This window comes from Aquila chrysaetos, chromosome 5 (assembly GCF_900496995.4).
Source record: "Aquila chrysaetos chrysaetos chromosome 5, bAquChr1.4, whole genome shotgun sequence".
In the NCBI taxonomy this organism is placed as follows: Eukaryota; Metazoa; Chordata; class Aves; order Accipitriformes; family Accipitridae; genus Aquila; species Aquila chrysaetos.
In genome coordinates this window covers 72,546,138-72,566,902 of record NC_044008.1, presented here as the reverse complement: position 1 = coordinate 72,566,902, position 20,765 = coordinate 72,546,138, and the positions used below count along the sequence as shown (strand labels likewise).

Genomic DNA, 20,765 nt, shown 5'->3' with positions numbered 1-20,765 from the left:
CGTCTCTCTCGCACGTATTAAAAAAAAAAGGTAGGTGGTGTTTTCTGTAGCTATTTACGCTCTGGAAGCGGCCGTCGCAGAGGGGGAACGAGCCTGCCCTGGAACGCAGGCGCGGCCGAACCCGCAACCGCGCATCTTGCGCCGAGCTGGGCTCCCAAGTTTCTCTTCTCCTGCGGGCGCCGCCGGGGGGAGGTGCCCTCCTCGCGGCCGCCAGGGGGCGCCCCGCCCGCTGCCCCGCGGGGCGGCCGAGGGGGGGCAGAGGCTGCGGTCTGAGGGCGCGGGGCGGGGCGGGGCGGGGCGGGGGGCGGGGTCACAGCGCCCCGCCCCGCCCCGGGGCCCCTTCTGCGGCCGTGACCCACCGCGGGCTGGCTGCGGGCGGTGGTCGTGGGGCGGTCACGTTCAAGTGCAGAATGGTCCCCTTTCCGACCCCTCTCCCCCACGGTCATAACCAAATACGTCTACTTCGCGAGTTAATTTGTGCGTTTCTTGTTTCAGTAACGTCCAGGTGAGTGTTTTGCCGCACGATTTGTGTTTTGCAGTATGGGTAGAGGAGTCCTCACGTGTGAGATAGAGTAGTCATTTCAATGGTCTTTTTGTCTGTATCGTCGGATTTGGCAAATTAACAGTATTGTAAAACTGAGAATTGAAACTGCCAAAATACTTTAGGCTGCTCAGGAAATTCCTTCTTCTGGGAGCAGGACCTAAAAACACTGCTTACGCGTAGGTAAATAGGCATAGGTTTAATTTTAGCATTTTTCCAACCAAGTTATATAGTATGCTGAGCTATTGGATGACATTAGTCTTTTAATACATAATTTGATTTGTTTATTGTATTATCCTAATGTAGACAACATTTTATCCAAGCCAGTTCCTGATGTCCTCAGACTACCACACTTAGTTAATAACAGTCCATTATGTCATCAGAAGGGAGCAGATCTAATTTATTTTGAAAAATTATTGTTAAACAAGACTTCCAGATAGAGAAAAGTTCAAAAACCTCTCAAAACAGGAATGGCTGATGCGTAGTGAGGCAGAAGACGATGTTGGAAGTATTTTGTTCTCTAGAACGTTAACAGAATTAGTAAAGATACTCATGCATCTTGTAATTTCTCTTATGTTGAATGATCCATTATTTAATCCAAGAGCTGCAGCTGAGATGCCTTAATGAGAGACCTAGAACATGTCTGATATTTAGCATGAATTTCATTATTAATTATAAAATTAACTAGGACAAAATTGTGAAATTAGCAGATATCTTATTTTTGTTATACTATTTATATACTAAAAATATCCTGCACTGTATTTCTCATCGTGGTTCACCTTTGTGATGTTTGCTACAGTCTATGAAGGTGTTATCTTGTTTTACCTGTAGTTGCACATTAACTACCAATAATACATGAACTTTTTGGCGTCTGTGTAGAATAAGAAGGTGATGCGTTATGCAGTCATTAGGAGAACATCATGGGGCAATGCTCACCCTCCAAAAACCAAGAGCATTTTGGCTCTGAGAGGCCCAAACTGCCTTCTGCAAGGTGCTAAGTCACTCTGAAGTTCAGTGAGCTTTGACGGAAATGCAATTTCCAAAGGATATGCAATTTCTCACAGGATTGGGATGTTGGGCCCTGATCTACGATGGCACTTAGGTACCTAACTCGCATTGATGTTACTGGGAGTTAAGCACCTCAGTATTTTTGAGGTTGTAGGTTTCAACAGCTATCTGAAAAATGCAGTTCTTTCTTACGCAGCTGCATGGCTTCCTTTTTTTGTGCTGTTTTCCTTACTTAGACATTACAACTCTCTTTTTTTCCGCTGTTTGAAAGTTCTGGCTTTTGGCCTGTGCGCTTTATACGTACATTCAAAATAATTTCATTGAGCAGTTTTCTTTTTTAGCTCTCACTTGCCAGTTATCCATACATAGAAGTCTCACAACATGAATGAGAGAGAATTCCATCTTTAGTCTGTGGTGTTGTGTTGCCACCAAAAGCAGAGTGGCTTCCCATGTTATTCCTGTGAAAAGAATCAGGCACAGGAGGCAAAACAGAGTGTTAACTATGTCAGCCAAGCACCTGTACCCGGTCTTCTGTAGTCAGATTTTGTGTGTAATGTGAAAAAATGTGCATTAAAATGTTGCATAATGTCCAGTCAAGTAACTAGAAGTCATTACTTTGCACGTAAATAAATACGCACACAGCAGTATAGCAATTAGTACTACACTGGCTGACTATTATGACCTAAACTTATCTCTAGAGAAGAGTAAAAAACTGATAGATGTCCCCATAACAGCAACACTATCTCCAGGTTTGAAGAATTTCTGGCATTGTTGTGGATAGCAGATTCTGCATGGCTGGTCTTCATTAGCTACTGCAGATGGAGTTCTTGAGGCATTCTTGCATTGATTCACTTATTAGATAAGATACCCAAATATTTATGGCAGTTTTGTTTGTATACCTGTCAACTTGGAGGCCAAATGCTTTCTTGCAAATAAAACATTTCCTAAGAAATGTTGATTGCTACAGACTTAACTTGTTCCTGTGTATTTTGAGCTAGGATACAGGAGTCAGAGGTGCATCTTTTTTTCTTGTCCGTAAGCACCAGGAAAGACGGGTTGTTCCAAGAGTGCTTGCTGACATGCTGTGGCACTACGCTACAGTTCTTATTCAAGGCTGAGGCAAACTCATTTAAGCTGAATTTTTATTGACAGTTATTTAGGACTGTTACATATATATCGTTGCAAGCTGCCTGACCAGCTTTAAAATAATTTGAGGAAGGAAACATTATGTCAACTTGTAAGCAAAATAATAACAACTGCTGTAAGAACTTTGCAAGTTAGGTCAGAATGTAGCTGTTGGGTTGATGAAGCCAATACAATTGCCAATTAGAAGTCATTCTTTACTTAATTTGTGGTACTTCTGGGAGGCATGCATGCAAATTCAATCCTTTTGTTAACATTGACACCTTATAAACTGAAAAAAGCCATTTCTTTTCATTAATACATAAAGCAAGTAAAATCTGTTGCAGTAATTGCTTAGGATATGTCACCAATCTTCATCCCAGCTGCAATTAATAAATGAGCCTGCCTCTTGGTTATTTTTCCCCTTGCATTTTCATGTGTTCATTCTTACAAATAGTTTGTTACATCATATGAGAGAATATTATAATAGGCTGCATTGTGGTTTTTAAAATATCATCAGTTAAAAAACACATTCCTATGCAAGTGAAAAGAACACCAAGCAATTGGAAAGAGTGGAGATGCTAAAAAATCCTCAGACTTGGGTCTCATTGCAAATCGTAATTCCACAATTCTTCACAGGAAGGATTACATGGTTTTGTGCTTTTGAGATGCCTTTATCTGAAAACATAAAACAAATCTGGTAGGTTAGCATGTTACTGAACTTTTATTTTGGAAGAGGCAAAGTATAGTGAAGTTTACGATTTATGTGGAAAGTAATTAGGGGAATAGGTGGAAAGACATTTTTGCTGGATCCTCTTGAAAATGGAGTTGTTATTGCTGTAAAATGCTAATAAAGATGTGAAGGTAGGTTGTATATATTTAAAAGCTGAACATCAAATAAAATACAGTAGTCATCCTAGGGTTTTTTCCCTGGAAACAGGGATGACCGTGACCATTTCTATCAGTTCTGAACTGTACGTGTATGGCTAGTATCTAAAGTCCTAATAGGTCTTTCTTTCCTTTGTTCTTTATTTCAACCAAGGTTATCTCTGCTGAAGTTGGTGGAACTGCTCTCGTTCTAGGCTTTAAATAAAAGCTAAGTTTGATCTGTGGGGAGCACTGCCTGCATGAAGTGTGTAGGAGCAGCTGTATTGTCATGAATACAAACAAGCAGAGACCTGCAAAATGTCCGTAAATGTAGATCATGATTTTTCAACAAAAAGTCCTTTCAGCGTTAACAAATTCTGGGTTTAGAGGTGTTGGGCTTGCTCCTTCGTAAAAAATATCCATTGTTTAACTCTTGTTTCAAACATTATGAATTCTCCCAGTGTGGATTATTTACATAAAATTATTTCAACAACATATGTGTAAACAGTATTTGTGTTCTCTGAATCTTGTGTACATTTCTTCTTTAAAAGATTTCATAGTCTACTGTTTTGTGTACAAAGGGTACTTGTTATAACATGTTTTATTCAGACAGATTTAAAGCTCAATGAAAGCATTTGAGAAAGAGTTTTTATGCCCTGAGAGTTAGCAGGTGTTATGATATTTAGACATAACTATATGCATGTAGAATAGAAAAGCCTTTAGTAGGGTATAAAGTGTAAAATACATTTTCTCTAAACTACGGTTATCTAGTGCAGGACAAACTGCGTATACTCATCCTGCAGGTAATATAGATAGGTTGAATAATGGTCAGTTATGTATGCTTTTTTAATTTTCCAGCTATAACCACAGAATGTATTTTCAGGAATATGTAAATGTACGGAACATTTGAAAAAGTAGTATGTTGGCTGTAAGCAAGAGGACTATAAGCAAACATAAGGTGAAGTCAGCTTTTCAAATTTAATTCAATTTAATTACTTGTAAATAAAATACTAGTTGGACCATGTCATGACTATGACCTCTGCAGAAAAAGTTTATCTGGCCGTTTTGAGCTGAGGTTGTCCAGCAAAACTGGAGGCTTATTGTGCAATTTTAATTTAAACTATCAACAGCTATAATGCATCTGTAGTCTTACACTTAATCCTTTACAAGATAGTAAAATGCTATGAGAAGTAAAGGACTTTTTACTCTAGTTAATCATTCTTTCTGGATATGCCTTACGAGAACATCACCAGCCTTACCTTCTTTTTGCAATTAATACTGTGGAGGCACCGAAAGATTTGTCTGAGGAGTATTCAGAGTTAATTATCGATCTAGAAAAGCTCTTTACACCGTTATGAATATCTTTTTACCCTTCAAAAGAAATCATTGTGTAAGACTTTTGTTAGCAAACATACCTGATCTGGTCTTTTGTGGGCGGCCGTGTCTACTCACATCACAAGGCCCTCGCTACATACAGTGTGACCTTAAATTGACCTTAAAGCTTATGGACTAGGAAGCATCATTATAATGTTATAACAGATAAAATAGGTGAGAGAACAAACCAGAAGTTAACTTTTAGAACCAAATAAGAACAGCTATTTAATTTTCTTTTGATGCACAGTCTAGTTGTAAGAATGAACAGATGAAAGTGAGAGCTGCGTTTTACTGTGGGAAGAAAATAAATACCTTGCTTTAGCTTGACCTTCCTGTACTAGTTGTTGTCACCTAGAGAGCTATAAAAGCAAAGCAATGCAGATGTCAGATCTTTATTGAACTCCACAGTAAATAGAAGACCAAAAATATCCAATTTTCTCCTTTACTCCTGTTAGCACATTTCAATACAACTCTGTGAAAGAAACAAGACAACCTTTGTTCTTGAAGTTTCAGTGTAAATCATTAAAATAATCTTTCAGTGGAAAGGATTAGATATTACCCAAGGAACTCCAGACTCTGACATACTCCTCTCTCCTCCTCTCTTGCTCTGTCTCTTCCTGTCCCCACTTGTTTTCTCCAAAGTGTATATATATAGCAAATAATACTACACATTTGATTTGAAGGCTTTGTTGGCAAAATATAGGGCCCAGTTTTGCATTTCCCATAAAAGTATATGCAGCTTGTCAGTGTTTTAGGACATTTTCTAGCTAAAACACTCTGCAGAGCTTTGATGCTATCGAGAACTGCACCAAGTGTGTTTGTCTTTGAAGCATAATGTAGGTTGGGAAACAGAAGAACAGGGAGAAAAAGACACAGAATGTCAACACTGGCTTTTAAAACTTAGTGCTTTCTGGTTTTTTATTTTTTTGGGATGAACTTGAAGTTGCTGAGCGCATGAAGTTCTTGTAAGAGTTGGTGTGAACGCTAAATGATCAGTACTTCTGAAATTGTGGCCGCTTTTTTTTATGTACCTAATAATGAATGCCTGTATTAGCACCTTGAAGTTTGATAACTCTGACATGTCAAATATGTCTTCCCTTAGTCCAGTCTGTTTAATTTCCTCATCTGACTAATCATAAGGTTAGAAATAATATAATTATACCAATTTTCATGTGCTTTTTTTCTGACTGGACATGTTAAAAAATATTAGGTGATTTTTAGCCTTTGAAGTATATAAAGCCCTCCAGATTATAGGAAGATAAAGATTTCTGTAATAACTAGGAAAGGTTAAAAATTATATTTTCCTTCATGGGTATTCAGTTTAGTCTGACAGGCATTTGTATTGTTAAAATCTATTAGAGATCATGTTCTTTTGTACAAAAGGCTGCCTAGTCAGGTAATGGAAAACCCATAGTATGTAACAATGGTTCATTCATTCATGATATTCTTCTCTGTGACTAGTGAGCTGACAAATATGTTCCCCAGACTGTCTTTATAGAACTGAGTCAGTTGTGGATGCTGAAATACATGTGTGCTTTCCATCTTGAATGTCTAATCTAACACACAAGCAACCATTAAATACTATTAAGGATGGAGATAGATAATACACATGTGCAAACCATTGAAATATATTCAATAATTGTGGGTGAGGGATAATTATTTGTATCCTTGCTCATGGAAAACTTACTTGTCATGTAAAATTAATTTTTTTCAAATACTTACAATTTTCCTTATATTTTATCCTCGTCGTCTTTGGTTCATAGAGCATCTGTCATAACCAGCAGTATATTTTGTAAGACTTGATACCAAAATAAAGCAAATAGTGATGTTTCGTGCAGATTCGCTATGATAGCCCTCCAGTGCAGCCTGAAGAACTTTGTGTAGGAATATTGTGCACATATTTAAGTGAAATTACCAATGTCTGCATGCGTCTAGAAAGCAAGGAGAAAGGTACTCCCCAGGATTATTGACTAGGTTTAAAAAACAGTGAAGAAAAAGTAATTTAGATTTCAAGTTGGGTTAAGAGATGGGTTTACGGTCTGTAGGTGGAGGAAACTAGATTTGAACTTAACCTGTGTTTATATGTAACACTTTTAGTCTAGCCTTAGTCTTGTTTACCTCCTTCTCAGTTCATCATTTCTTCCCAATTTTGGTTATAAGTGGTCAGCCAATTTTGAACCCTTGGATATGTATTAAAATACTATTTTTAGTTTTATAAAGTATAATGCAGGGTGCTAAATTGTAGGAATGACATTTTAATGGCTTTTCTTGGAAAAAAAATATGTATCTTCCATGTTTTTCCTGTTTGTGGTCAGAAAATGCTGAAGCAGTTTTGGATTCTATTAGTTCTGTACTTTTACAGTTCTAAAGCTGGTTTTACATTGCACATTCCTAGCTTTTGCATATACTTAACTTGCGCACATACTTAATTTAAAGCACACCTAGTCACATGTCCTGAGTTGCATGCATAAATGTTTGCAGACTGGGTTTAGTAAAAGACTTGTTCGTATGCTCTCCAGAAAAATCATGGTCTCTATTTAGGGGTTTTTACTTGTCTGTTCTAAGATTAGTCTTGCCTAAGTCATTTAGGAATACTTAGGCTCTGTGGGAATTGTTTTCTGTGAGCATGCTGAGTATGCCTTATTTTCCATTTCATCACACTAAACGTCATATTAGGTTTAATGTGTTGCTCAATTAATGACTATGTTTAATTTTTTTTTCAGCAAAAATATTATTGCAATGTGTGACAAAATAATTATGTGATAATGACACTCCAGTGTGACACATACTGTTGCTCAATTGCTTGATTAACAATCAGTCACTGATGACAGTCAGAAACACAACTAATTATTGAATATATTTTCAGCTTTTTGCTCTCATTTTATATAAAAGTTATTAAAAAATGTAAAAATAACCTTTTGTGCTAGCATCACCACATTACTTGAAATGTTACAAAAATACTTAAGTCCACTGTGAACCAAAAAATTGTATTTATCAGAAAAATGAAGACGATGATTCTATTGATAAGCGTGACGTTCTTAACACATGCCAAGCTTGTATTTCTCCCGGTCATACCTAGATTTTTTTTTTTCTTTTAGTAGTTTCACTTGTCGGGCCCATTGAATACACTGATCCTGGTATGTATAATCTTATCTTCTGAAAGATGCTTGACAAATTTATCCAGCTATTTATCTGATTTTGTCAGGTTTTCTTTGAAAGTGCAAATCAGCTGACCTTTAAGTAATACTTTCATTGAAAGTGACTTGAAATAAGCCAAATGAAACATACGAAATGTACACATGATTACAGTCTTAAGTAACCTGCCTGCTTCTTTTTTCATGTAGACTTGATATAAAATTTATTTAAATCTTATTTCAGTGGATCAGCCCTTGTTTTGCTTCATTCTGTGTGAAAGGAACATCTTTCAGTGGATTTTAGACCATAGTAATACCAATGAGTTCTGTTGCTGATATCAGAGAGGCTGAGATTTCACCAAATATGTATGACAAAACACAGCATATTTTTAGAATAGAGATGTTGGGAATTTAAATTGCATTTTAGTTGCATGGTGCAAATCTAAAATAACTCCATTGACCTCAGTAGATTCATTCCAGACTTCTATCAATCTAATCAAAAGTGGACTTTAACCAGTGGCTATAAACCAAAAGAAAATGTAAATTTCTCAAATCTGTTGTTCTTATCAAGAAAGAAACCAAGCTGACGTTTCTAAATCTTTAGCATTCTTGCCTAACCTAAAAGACGTTTTCACATGGTTTGATTAAGGCCCCAGATTTGTGTCAAACCTATGATAATGTCTTTGAGCCTACGTAGAATTAAATGATTGCAGTCCTCGCACCGCAAAACTTGGCAGTAACCTCCTCGCTCTCAATTTTCAGTCCTAGCTTTGTAGAAACTCTGATTCTCTTGTCTTTCTCCCATTTTTGAGTCCTTGGTCATACTCCCAAATAAGGAAGCCTGGCCAACCACAGCAGGCATCTGGCCAGCTGGCAAAAATCTGCTGCTCAGAACAACAGCCTGCTGCTCTTGCTGTGCCTCAGTCTTGCAGAGAATAAGGAACTACACAGCAGACTAAAACAATTGATAATTCAACTCCCCTCCGAGTACTAAGCTCAGGCTTGAATCTTCGTATTCCCTCAGTTACCATGGTTCTTTGCACCCGGACTGGAGCTAAAGAGCACTGAGATCCAAAATCTCTCAACTGTTTTAGAGGGTTGCTAAGTTTATTTGCATTTCCAAACTGTTTGCTACTCAGTTAAGCCCAAGTTTTTTTGTTTGTTTTGCTTTTTGCTTTTTTCTTCCCCCCCTGTTAATTCAGTATAAAAACATGTTTCCGTATATTAAGGGGACTCTTACACATTTGGGATAGGTTGAGGTTTTTTTTTCCCAATTAACTTCAATGGAGGGAGAATAAAGCCTACTATAGGGATATTTTTTGTTAATTTGTTTTCCACTGTTCTGCTATAGCTTATTTTCTCCACTATCTCTGCTTTTTTCATGTCTGAACATGAACTTGCTCAGAGTCAACTGATGCTGAACTTCTAAATCTATTCTGAGTGGGTTTGAGATGAGGCAAACAACATTTTAGTGGAAATGTTATGTCATAGTAACAAATGCCTGTGGATTAGTTAGTTTATTTCCAGGACCTCATGGGCTATACATTGCTATTTATAATTTAACTTTCTCAAACAGCCATGACTGTGTTTATGTTACCATGGTGTTACTTGCCATACTTGAGGTTGGATAGTAAATGGTATAATTGAAAATAGATACTCCCACTGAAATAAGTGTAACAGGTGGTTATGTTTTTATTTAATCATGCTGCAAGCATAATACAAGTTAAATGTGGATACCTCTAACCTTGCCTTTTCACTAAGACATTTTCAGACATGCCAGTTTGTCTTTAGTGGCCAGAACTGGAGTAAACAACATGAGTGATTTGTCTTGTGACAGTCCAAGGAATGTCAGTGGCAATCAATGAGTATCCTTCACTTCAGATTTCAGAAAGCAAATGTTCTTATGAGGGAGACAAGGAGATACTCGGATGCAGGGGGGGAGGTCTATATCTCATCCTTCTTCTGGGGACCACAGTCTGGATAAAGCTCTAATTTCTTAAGAGCATTTGAGGAACAGTGATTGCTGTTCCCTTGTGATTTCATCATATTAGCCCTTTTACCTCATGTCATCTCTTAATTTCCTTCAGTCGTCCACCGTAAGGAATTGCATATCTGTTTTGAGGTCTGCCCTATCTTAATATTATGTGGCTTAGTTTGACTTTAGCTTACGCCCACCTTCCTGGTGATGGCAACACACATTCAAACCATCTCCCTCTCACAACCATAAGAATAGCTTTTGGTTAAATTTTGTCAACTTCCATAGAATAAGTTAAATGTTATATATATAATGTATACAAAATATGTAATACATAAATCATATAATATATAAATATATTTTATATGAATACATATTTTTTCATCCTTCAGAGTAAAAGGACAAACATATGGATATTATCCTAATTTCTCCTAAATATTTAGGCAGGAAAATAAAAGGATTGTAGATTTTTCTCTCAGAAATATTCTAAAATGTGAAAATTTAAAAAATTAAAAATAGCAGTATTGTTTCACACTCTCTACTTTCTGCAAAAAGTCACATGCCCAAGAGTAACCAAGTACGAACACTTCAGTCAGAATGCTATGGTTATTATCAAAGGCATTTGTAAAATATATTTTAATAGAACCATACAAAAGATACCTAATTGGTGCAATTGTATGAACAGTAAAGTGCAGAGTAGAGATTCTTGCATGAGTTCTGCATAGCAGTTTCCTGTTGAGGATTTTTGTACCTTTTTTAAAAGTAGCTGTCAGGCTTCCATATTTACTGTGTTAAGTTTTGTATCAACCAAAGGCTAGCTGGGTCCTCCAATTTTTCACATAGCTGTAAGGTATAAAATGAATTTTCATCAGCAGATGTTGTGTGCATACATAGATTTTCCTCTTGAACTCAGCTCAAGGTTGTTCCTCAGTTTTCCTTTTGCGTTTTGCCCAATGAATCCAATTTGCCCAATGAAAGCAAAGCCTGAAAAAAACCCCAGTGGATCATAAGGTGGTATGATTTGTCATATTTTGGTTTTAAGCTGGTTTACATTGGCTTGAAATGTTAATGTTATTTAAACCAGTATCACTTCCTGTGTATGCAAGACAGAGAGTCAGAGTTTACATGTTAGAGCTTTGCAAGGAGGTCCTTATAGCCTTTTACAAGCTTCTAGTAATTGCATTCCTTTCCACAGGTTGTTATACTTAACATCTTTGTAGGGCTTTTCCACATGTAAGAATTTTGGAAGTTAGACTTGCAAATTAACTGAGCCACTTTAGCTTTCTAGGCTTACCTTATAGGTAGCAGTTGGTTGACTTTATTGTTACAGAAAAGCTGAGGACATTCCCTAGGGCCACTAACAAACTTCCATGTAATGGTAAGTATGCAGTAAAGCATTAGTCTTTGAAGTATTCATGCATATTTAATGGTAAGGAAAAAAGAAGAAAACTCAGCCTTGTAGCCAATCCAAACCTTTGACAAGAACAGTGAGTTGAGAAAAAAAAGCATTGAGTTTGCAAGACATTTTTGGTCAGATGAAATAAAAAAATTCACTACTGAAGGTGATTAATACAAATTAGTAGATCACATCTGTTAAGAACTGTGTCATGGATCCATGAATCCAAATCGAAGTCCACTTTCAAGCTTGGGTTTTTAACTGTCTTGCTGACTTATCCCTGTTCATCTGGCCCTTCGCCTGGTCTTTTTGTAGATGTAGGACCTCTGCTTTCTTTTGGTGCTGGTACTGAGTCTCAAAGTCACAGAATCCTTGCCTAAACCTGTGGTGCCCTGGAGTTGCCTAAATCTCATCTAAAATAGACTGATCACCTGGGAAATAACTAACCAGCATTTCTAACCAGTGTAGCCCATGTGGGGACAACAGTAGGAGTCTTGAGTCAGACCCCTGTTTTAGCAAAGTCTTCATCAGTTACAGACCAGATTTTGTCTTGATGTTTATGAAAGATTTCCCATTGTGCGCTACCAGGCTTCATTTTGTTGAGGTTATATCTGGTTATTCTGTGCTTTTCTTAAACAGTTATCTATTAATATTCATTCTTAACAGTCACAATTCTCTGTGTGAAATTGTAGCATGAATTTCTAATTTTTGTGTTAGGGTTGATAGCTGGTTCCCGATATTGCCCCCCTCCCACCCCAAGTATTCATTTCTCTGGTATCTTGCTTCTTAACTCCAGGTTAGACAGTGCAGTGCAAATGTGCCATGACTCTTGGTCTAAAACAAGATTTTAACCCATTTTGTCAGCCAGAAGAAAATAAGTGAAAAGTAAGGGAACAAGGATGTATACAAAAGGCATTTTTCAGAGAACAGAATTTAATAAATAATAAGGTTGTATACCAATAGACAGAATTCACTTGCTCCATCAGGTGACAGTTAAAAGCATTTTTCATTTTTTTGCAACTGGAAATATAAGAAAGCTATGTAGGAAAAGAAATAGGCTTGCTGATTAATGAAAGCTTTGCCATTCTTTAAATATTTTGTCATGTAATCACTGACATTAAAATAATTACAGAACTGTTGGGGTACATTTTTGCCTTTCTTATTTTGCAAACCCTTATTTTTCTTTTGCGCTTCTGACACCTTCCAGTCGAGTTTCAGAGAAAAAGGACTTTCACTCGGTTTCATCGATGTAACAGTTCATCACCCCACTGATACATCTGTGTGCAAATTATTTGCATATGTCAGATTTAAACATACACAGTTTTGGAGGCACAGTAAACTTTGCAAGTTGACATATAAAGTTAGCCTCAGTAATTCAGCTGAAGATTTGGTCCCTTGTGTCCTTTCTGTAATTAGTGCATTTTATCTGCTTATGATATTCTAGAAAACAGGGAAAGAAAAATGGTATTATCAAAGTTTAAAAGATGTGGAGCATCAGCAGATGTTTTTTTACTCTTTCCCATACCTGCATATTGATACTAGTTTAAAATTATTTTTCTTAGGCTTCAAATATCAAATATTTCTTCATATTTTCCATTTATACTGATGAGATGAAAGGTTCAAAACTGATTAATTAAAGAGTTACTGGGTTTGTTCCTGCTAAATCTAGCACTTTTTTATAAACTCCAAAAATATATAAATTCTTCTGTGAATCATTTCTTGATGAAAACCAGTCTTTTAGTTTTTCCATCCAATGAAGTTGCTGAGGAGGTTCACGTTGGGGAGTTGCTGTCATGAAGATGCGAAGACTTGTGGGTGACATAAAGCCATTCTAACATACTAAGCGTGGGATCCTTTTCAGGCAGACTCTAAACAACTTCACAAATTAATCATTACCTTAAGGTAGGATGGCACTGTGGTGTGTATTGCATTTTCATAAGAATGAGAAATAACTAGCCCAAGATTGAAGGCTCATGTACTGTATTCCTAAGGTACCATGCACTCGTAATATGGGAGGTCTTGTTTCCTCTCAGTTGACCTTTTGAGATGTTTCTCTGTAATTTCACACTGTGAAGTTGTGTGTCCCTAGTAGTACATTCATATGTTTTCATAAGTAGAAGCAGTAACAGTAGCTGCATGATGTGGACTAACTAGTGTTAAACTGGGGACTGTTTGGTTCCTCTGTCTGTAGAAGGTCATGGTGAAGCCTGAATTTTCATCCCTGAATTCTTCCATCTGTCATGCGCTGAGGTGACCCTGTGGTGAATTTGGGCTAAAGAATTTTAAGCTGGTGTTCCAGGTGATCATTGCCACTGGGGTCAAGGAGATAAAGTTACTCAGCTTTTCACCTAATCAAGAGTTGCTCTTTAAGTGTTGCAGGCTGCAAGTGATCACTGTAACTCTGTATCCCCTTTGCTCTTGTGTTCTCTCATTTTTTTTCTTTGTTCTCTCTATAATATGCCTCCCACTCCCTCTTTTAAATCCTTTTTGTAGGAGGTTAATTACAAAAATGTAGCTTTCCATCCTTGTTGGGTTCAAGTTATCGTTTGTTCTTTTTATATATTGTTCATTGGGGATTTTTTTAATAAGTTATGGATGAGTATGCTACCGTCATTAATGAGTATGTTGAACACTTTAAGACCTAGCGCAAATTCCTCTGGGACTTCACTGGTGTCCTCTCTCCAGTGACAAAAATTACTTGTTTATTTTACTTTTAAACAATGATCTATCCATGTAAGGATGTTTCTTCTTATCTCATGGCTAATTTGTTTCTTTTAGAACATCTGGGGAGTGACCTTGGCCAAATGAGCTTTTGATATTGAATTGGCCCATATCAGCTAGGTCTGCTTTGTCTGCATACCTGTTGATCCCTTCAGAGACAGACTAAGACATGACTTTTTTTCACTAAAGCATGTTAACTTTCCCTCTATGTTTATGCATCCAAGCTGTGCTATTCACACTTTTTTTTTTTTTTTTTTGCTTGAGTATTAGGAATCACCCTTATACGCTCTTTCTCAGTTTTCTGTTCAATACGTTGAATTGATAGCAAATGAAAAGCATATGAAAAGCAAATTAATACAACTCCTGTCCTACTTGGTGAAAGTATAGAATTTTAATTTAATGCCAACACAATATATTGAATTAACTGTAAGTGCGAAGAGACAGAATTCCAGTTAGAGTACTAGCTGATATTTTTTTAGCATGGCTATCTGCTTTACTGCGTTTAAGCAGAAAACTTTGGTAGGGGATTTTTCCTTACTTTTATTTCAATGAATAGGTATTAAAAAAATTGACCATTTGGGAACTGCTTCTTAAAGAGAAAGGTAGCAATAATGCTAAAAATTAGGATTTCAGGGGGTTTATTAATATTTTTGGCAAGCAATATTTGTTAGTGGTGTGCAACAGTATTTCCATATTATATTATAAGTTGTTTTGCCAAGTGCTGGTTGGCAGTATGTCATGTTCCTTAGTTTCCATTTAGAGCTAAGTACTGATGGTTTTATCTCTGAAAGGAATTAACATTTGCTTTATTTTAGATACTAGCTCTTTTAGGATGCATATCATTTAAACTAATAGGATACTGTGTTATGAGGCATTATTCTTTTGTTTATCTGGGCTTTGTCATTGCCAGTAGCAAACACTGTTCTGCTGTTGTTTCATCACCACAGTCCTAGTTCATGCCCAATGCACACAGAACTGGCAGTCTTGAAAACAGAGATAAATTTCCACATCCATGGTTAACTTTGATTTGTTCTTACACTTTTGCTATAACCTCCTCTCACTGACTGTAAATCAGTAAGTGAAAAGCACACCATGTACACTGTCTGCAGCCAAGCATTTGATATGGTTGTAATTAATTGACAGCATTCCTATAGTATGCTGATAAGCAAGATTAGTGCCCTTTTCAGGTCCACTTTTACTCACAGTGAAGTCAGTGGGACTTTCCCTTCTTTTGCATTAAGAATGCAACAATATGATCCTAAGAGAATTTACTGAATGAAGAGCTGTGTATGAAATAGAAGACAAATTCTGTACTGAACTGCACTCTGTAGAACTCCATTGGCTTTAGGTAGAGTGGAAGAAAATGTAGTAATTTATCTATCGGTGGGAAATAAGGATATGTCTGCAGGCTTGTGAATTTTGAATTAAAGATTTAACTCAATTGTGGTGTCTTCGGATTGTAATAATACATTAAATTAGTTTGCAATATAATCAATGGACCAAGTTGATACTATGTTAAAAATTATAATTAAGACAGGTAGTTTTGTAGTAAGAAGGTACTAAATTGAAAATAAATTTTCTAAGGTGAGATCTAATGTAAAAAAGGAAGTAGTATTTTTGTGGACTACCAGCTACTGTCATGTAGAAGTCTTGTGGCCTTGGAAGACCAGATACATACTGAAAAACTTTCTATGACTTATTTCCATCTTTCACACTTACATAGGAGGTATATTGGTTGGGTGTAATGGTCAGAAAGAAGCAGGATCAGGAAAAAAAAAAGCGCATGATCAAATGCTGATGGCAACATAATAGCTGACCAGCATTTGAACAGAGCATAAGGTTTGCATTAAGAAGATATACTTTTAGGTTGTACATACTTAACATTTTGTTCCTGGAATGCTGAAGAACTCCCTGTTGCTATTTTGTATAACACAATGCCAGAAAAAAAATCACACCTGGTTTCATGATTCAAGCAAGTGCTCTTTGTCTTTCTCTCCCACAAAGCACTACAAGTAATTTTTGCATATGACAATCATATTTATGTGTTCTTTAACTCTGTTCTATGAGAGGACCAAATTACGTTAGAAAATTTGAACTGTTTCCTAGGGACTTGTGATAAAATTGTGGAACAGATGATTTAATAAATGATATATGATATGGACAAAATGGCACAAGATGAAACAAATGTTTGTCTGGTGAGTAGATTTCTAGGACAGATGAGCCTGGCTTGGTAAGCGCTAATACATTTTTCTTTTCTGGCACTTGTTGCTTTACTGCCTCTCATTACTTTGTTGCCTCATCTTCTTTAGCAAGTGAGTTAACAGTAAAAAAAATTCTTCATGTGGACCTCTGTTCTGGAACTTAGGCAATTTCATTGTCTTCTGTTGATAAAAGGACAGGTTTTAATATTAAAACCTGTCCTTTTCAGGAGAAAACCTATTTTTCCTCATAAGAAAATTAAAGCATCCCATGACTGCAAATGCGGGAATCCTAGCAGTCTCAGTTATGCTCCACATTCAAACAGGAATGACATCAATAGTTGTTGAGACCTTTTTGTTTTGCTGATCATGCTCTCCTGTAGTGGCTATAGTCCTGAAACTGATGGCCCATGGAAGCCTTCACTGTCAGTAATGGGGAAAATATGCAAATGTAATAACCTTCTGAATCATCTTTTATAAGGCATTACTGCAGTCTGAGACAGAATTACAATCCACCAAAACATGCAAATCACGTTTGTGTGAGTGACAGAGTGAGGGTGTCCCTGTGTTTAAATAGGGCATTACTCAAAATAGTACTATTCCAGCTTTCCATGGGAAAGTACTTTCTGTTCAGTGAGATGTTTTCTTTCTCTACCTAGTCATCAAAAACACCATCAATCCCCTTTCCAGTGAGGCAAGCTTCTGTGGAATGTGACGTTTGTTATTTCCCTTACCTGATAAGAGCTGTATACCTAGATTTATACAGAATGTTAATGCATACTTTTTTTTTTTTTTTTTAATGCTTGAAAAAGGGCTTGTTCAGGAGAACATAGCCCCAAAAAAATTGATTTCCTGGCTAGATGCAGGAAAGGTAAATTCAGTCTTTCTACTGTTTTTCAAGCACCTTAATGCAGAGAAGGAAATAGGAATGAGTCTGTTGGACTCATGAAATAGAGTATATGGTTGCAAATAATTCAGAGGTAACTTCCCGCTAGTACTTCTGCGTCTGTTGAAAAAAAGAACATTATTATAGTGCACAACTCTCAGATGAGGTTTCAGAATTTATATATTACAGTAATAGAATATACTGTGCATATTATAATCATGCTACCAATTTATTGAATGTTTTTGGTGGGATTAACAATGTAAAATTAAAATCTATATAGGCTATAAACATATTATTCAACCAGCTACCCTCCTGGATCTTCAGGCTTGATCTTCTTTTCTCTGCATGGATGGAATTTGTACAGGCATCAAAAATTTCATATTAATATATAGAACTGACTGTCGAACAAGATCCAGTCAACAGAGGTGATAAAACTTTTCCCCCCCCCAGTACTCAAAAGTGCAATTGCATCACAGATATATGATTGCATATTTGGATATAAAAAGAAGGTTTAAAATATTACAGAACACAGGAACTAATGTGTCATTTTATGTTACTTTACATGGCTTCAGTTTGTCATGTTAAATAAAATGTTCTTATTGTTACCTTTTTTTTTTTTTTTTTTTTTGCACTATGAGCTTAAATATTTAGGGTGAACCACCAATTCAGTTTGAAGTTCTAAAGGGGATGTGTTCATTGCAAGTATTAGTACCAGTGTATATGTCCTTCTGAACATCAAATTAATAGTTTGAGTCATGGAGGTTGAAAGGAATTTAAATGCTGCTTTAATGAGGACAGACACTAACATCTTTTGATACCTTGTATCGAATTTAAGTAGTATGCCTATCTGATATACTATTATAGTGGTGCCCGCTAGTGCTTCCATAATTATGGGCCTGTCAGCATTTCCATTACAAACCCCTATATTACGGCTGAAAATATCACTCCAGGATGAAGTTTTGTACAAAGGCTTTCAGCCTTGAACGAAGAAGCTTTCAAAATTAATTTCGCTGCTTCTCCAATTTAAAAAATGAAGTTTTGCTCTTGCTTACTCTACCCGGTATTAATGTCTTGTTTTCAGAAAAAAACCCCACAGGGTCAAAATACTGATGTTTGTTTCCTGTAGCATCAATATAACACATCCAAAAGATAAGAATTGAAAGCTGAATGCTTTTATTTAACCACAAAAAGGGGGGGGGGGGGGGGGGGAAGGCAGCACAAGCAGGAAAAAGTACATCTGTAAGCCGCCACTCTGAGTTCATACCCGCTTAATTTGCAACCTGTCTACAAAGATTTCAGTAGCCTATATGCTTTTTCATAGATTCCAAAACAGCAATGAAATTATAATTCTGTTTTTTATCAACATAGACTGGTTCAAAGATCATTATTTAAGGCTTCAAGGACAAGCACTTAGAATTAGGAGGTGCCAAAATTAACATTGCCCATATGTTTTGGTTTGCCTGCTTTTTGAATATATTTTCCATAAAACTGGCTCCTGGAAAGGCTGGGTGGTGCTCAAGTGACCACCATTTTTTCATTATGTAATTTTTTGTCTTCATTTCCAGTAACTTATTACCCATCTCTGAAGTTGGAACCACTGTCTATCATGGTTTGAGTGATGCTTATCATTGAAGTGTCTGAATGTTTTACTGAACATTAATCAATTTATTTTCTTTACACTTTTGTAAATGAAAAGGTTTTCTAATTTTGCAGATAGCAAACATCTGTATTGAGGTGAACATCTGTATTGAGACACAATAGTTGAAAATATTCACTTATTTTGAATATTTAACACTTGGAACCTGATTTTTCAGAGTGGAATTATATAGCCCATTTAAAACATGGTTCTCGTTGACTTTAGCTACTTTAGCTATCTGGTAAATATTTAGCATTTCTTTGAATCAGATCTCTTGTGTCAAGTGGGGTACCTAGATGATGAGGAACAAGGAGATAGCAATTGCTTGTGAAGAATTTGGTTTTAAGCGATTTACCTTGTGTTACCTAGATTTCTTAATTTCTCTAATTTCTCATCCTTATACATCACAACTGGGTACTGTTGTGCTGGTGATGCCCAGAGGATATGCGCTGATGTGGATTCTTCAATTCATATGACCTTGAGCTGGCACGGTTTTCTTTCCCAGTATGTTTTTCAGCTCTTCAGCAAATGGAGCAGAAGCCGTATGTAAAATCATCTACAATGCTACGCAACTACCTCAAATAGGGAGAAAAAGCGGTACGTGATTATTTAATTGTGCAATAGTGTTTATGTTCAAAAGTGCATTAATATCCAATAAGCCATCCATTACTTTTTTCATAACTCTTGAGTGCCTGGCCTTACAAGCTTGATAAGATTTCCTTAAGCATAGCTTTTGTTTGTAATTATTTGGGGGGCTTTTAAAACATGGTGAGGAAAAAAAGCTTGACTATATGGCCTCATGTGAGCCACTGTCTGTATTATCATCAGTGGTGGAACCTTGAGATGCGCTGCACAGACTTCTGCACTTGAGATAATGGAGGGTAATGGATAAAATAATGATATAAAATGTACGTGATGACATATGATAGAAGAGAATAAGCAATAGGAAAAAAAAGTGTGATAACGTACAAGGAAAACATCCTATATATAGTAGGATCTGTGAGAGGCTTGAGAGTGTGCAGTAGGAATATAATACTTTGATAATTCTTCTGGAAAGCTCTAAAAGCTTCTGTTGAGAATATGGAACTGTATTTGCAAAGGCTTAAATTTAAAGTTTTATATTTAGCCAAGGGGCTAAACAGGAGTAGATTGTCACGTGAACAGCGTAAGTATTTATGCAAAGACTATATGTCTGTTGAATTTCAAGTCCCTTTTCTAGCTCACTCTAGGCATGAGAGCCTTCCAAAGAAAAAAAATTACAACATTTATTTCCAATACAATGAATCTTTTTTATTTAATAATTACTATTATTCTTACCAGCAACTGAAATGTTCCTGAGCCATTTCGATTACGGCTTTCTAAGCCTAAAGTAGACACATTAAAACATACATGCAATTAAAATTTAGCAGAGTTGTTACCAACAAGAGAACAATCTCTTCCATTAGAAGTTGTCAGCAAGCTTAATGATAGGTAATCTGTTACTTTCTTGTACTTCAGATATGTATCTCTTCAATGTAAGTGGTTCATTTTCATATTACTGATGGCATAAATTTTAAATACGATTCTGTTAACAGAAAAATACTGCTACTTATTTACACAATATACTGCCTATGTCAATGTTAAAATAAATAGTTGATGGTAACATAAACTTGTGTTCTACTTAACTGGCAATGACCTGCTACAGTATCAACATCATTGCTAGTGATATAAACAGTACAGCTGGTAAATACACAACATATTCACTAAACTGGCTTCATTGGAATTACTGTCAGAACAATATTTTATTAAGTGAAACTGCCAGCTGCTTATGATATTTTAGGCCAGATTCATCAAGACAGTGGCCATCTTCAAGTCAAATACAGATCAGTAGGAGACGAGAATGGTTATTTGGTTTCAGTTATAAGCTC

The 20,765-nt window shown here is 36.4% G+C and overlaps 1 protein-coding gene across 5 annotated transcripts in view; it reads left to right on the top strand.

Moving 5' to 3' along the window:
* Positions 1-20,765, top strand: part of PITPNC1 (phosphatidylinositol transfer protein cytoplasmic 1) — a 92,893-nt gene that overhangs the window by 3,523 nt on the left and 68,605 nt on the right. Inside the window, exon 2 of one of the 5 annotated variants that reach the window (XM_041123297.1) lies at positions 8,011-8,049. The exons of 3 other annotated variants lie outside the window; for them this stretch is intronic. The gene's annotated coding sequence lies outside the window, so the exon portion shown is untranslated. Of the gene's footprint in view, positions 1-378; positions 506-8,010; positions 8,050-20,765 lie in introns of those variants that run through there. One more of the 5 variants, XM_030014460.2, reaches the window with a different exon arrangement.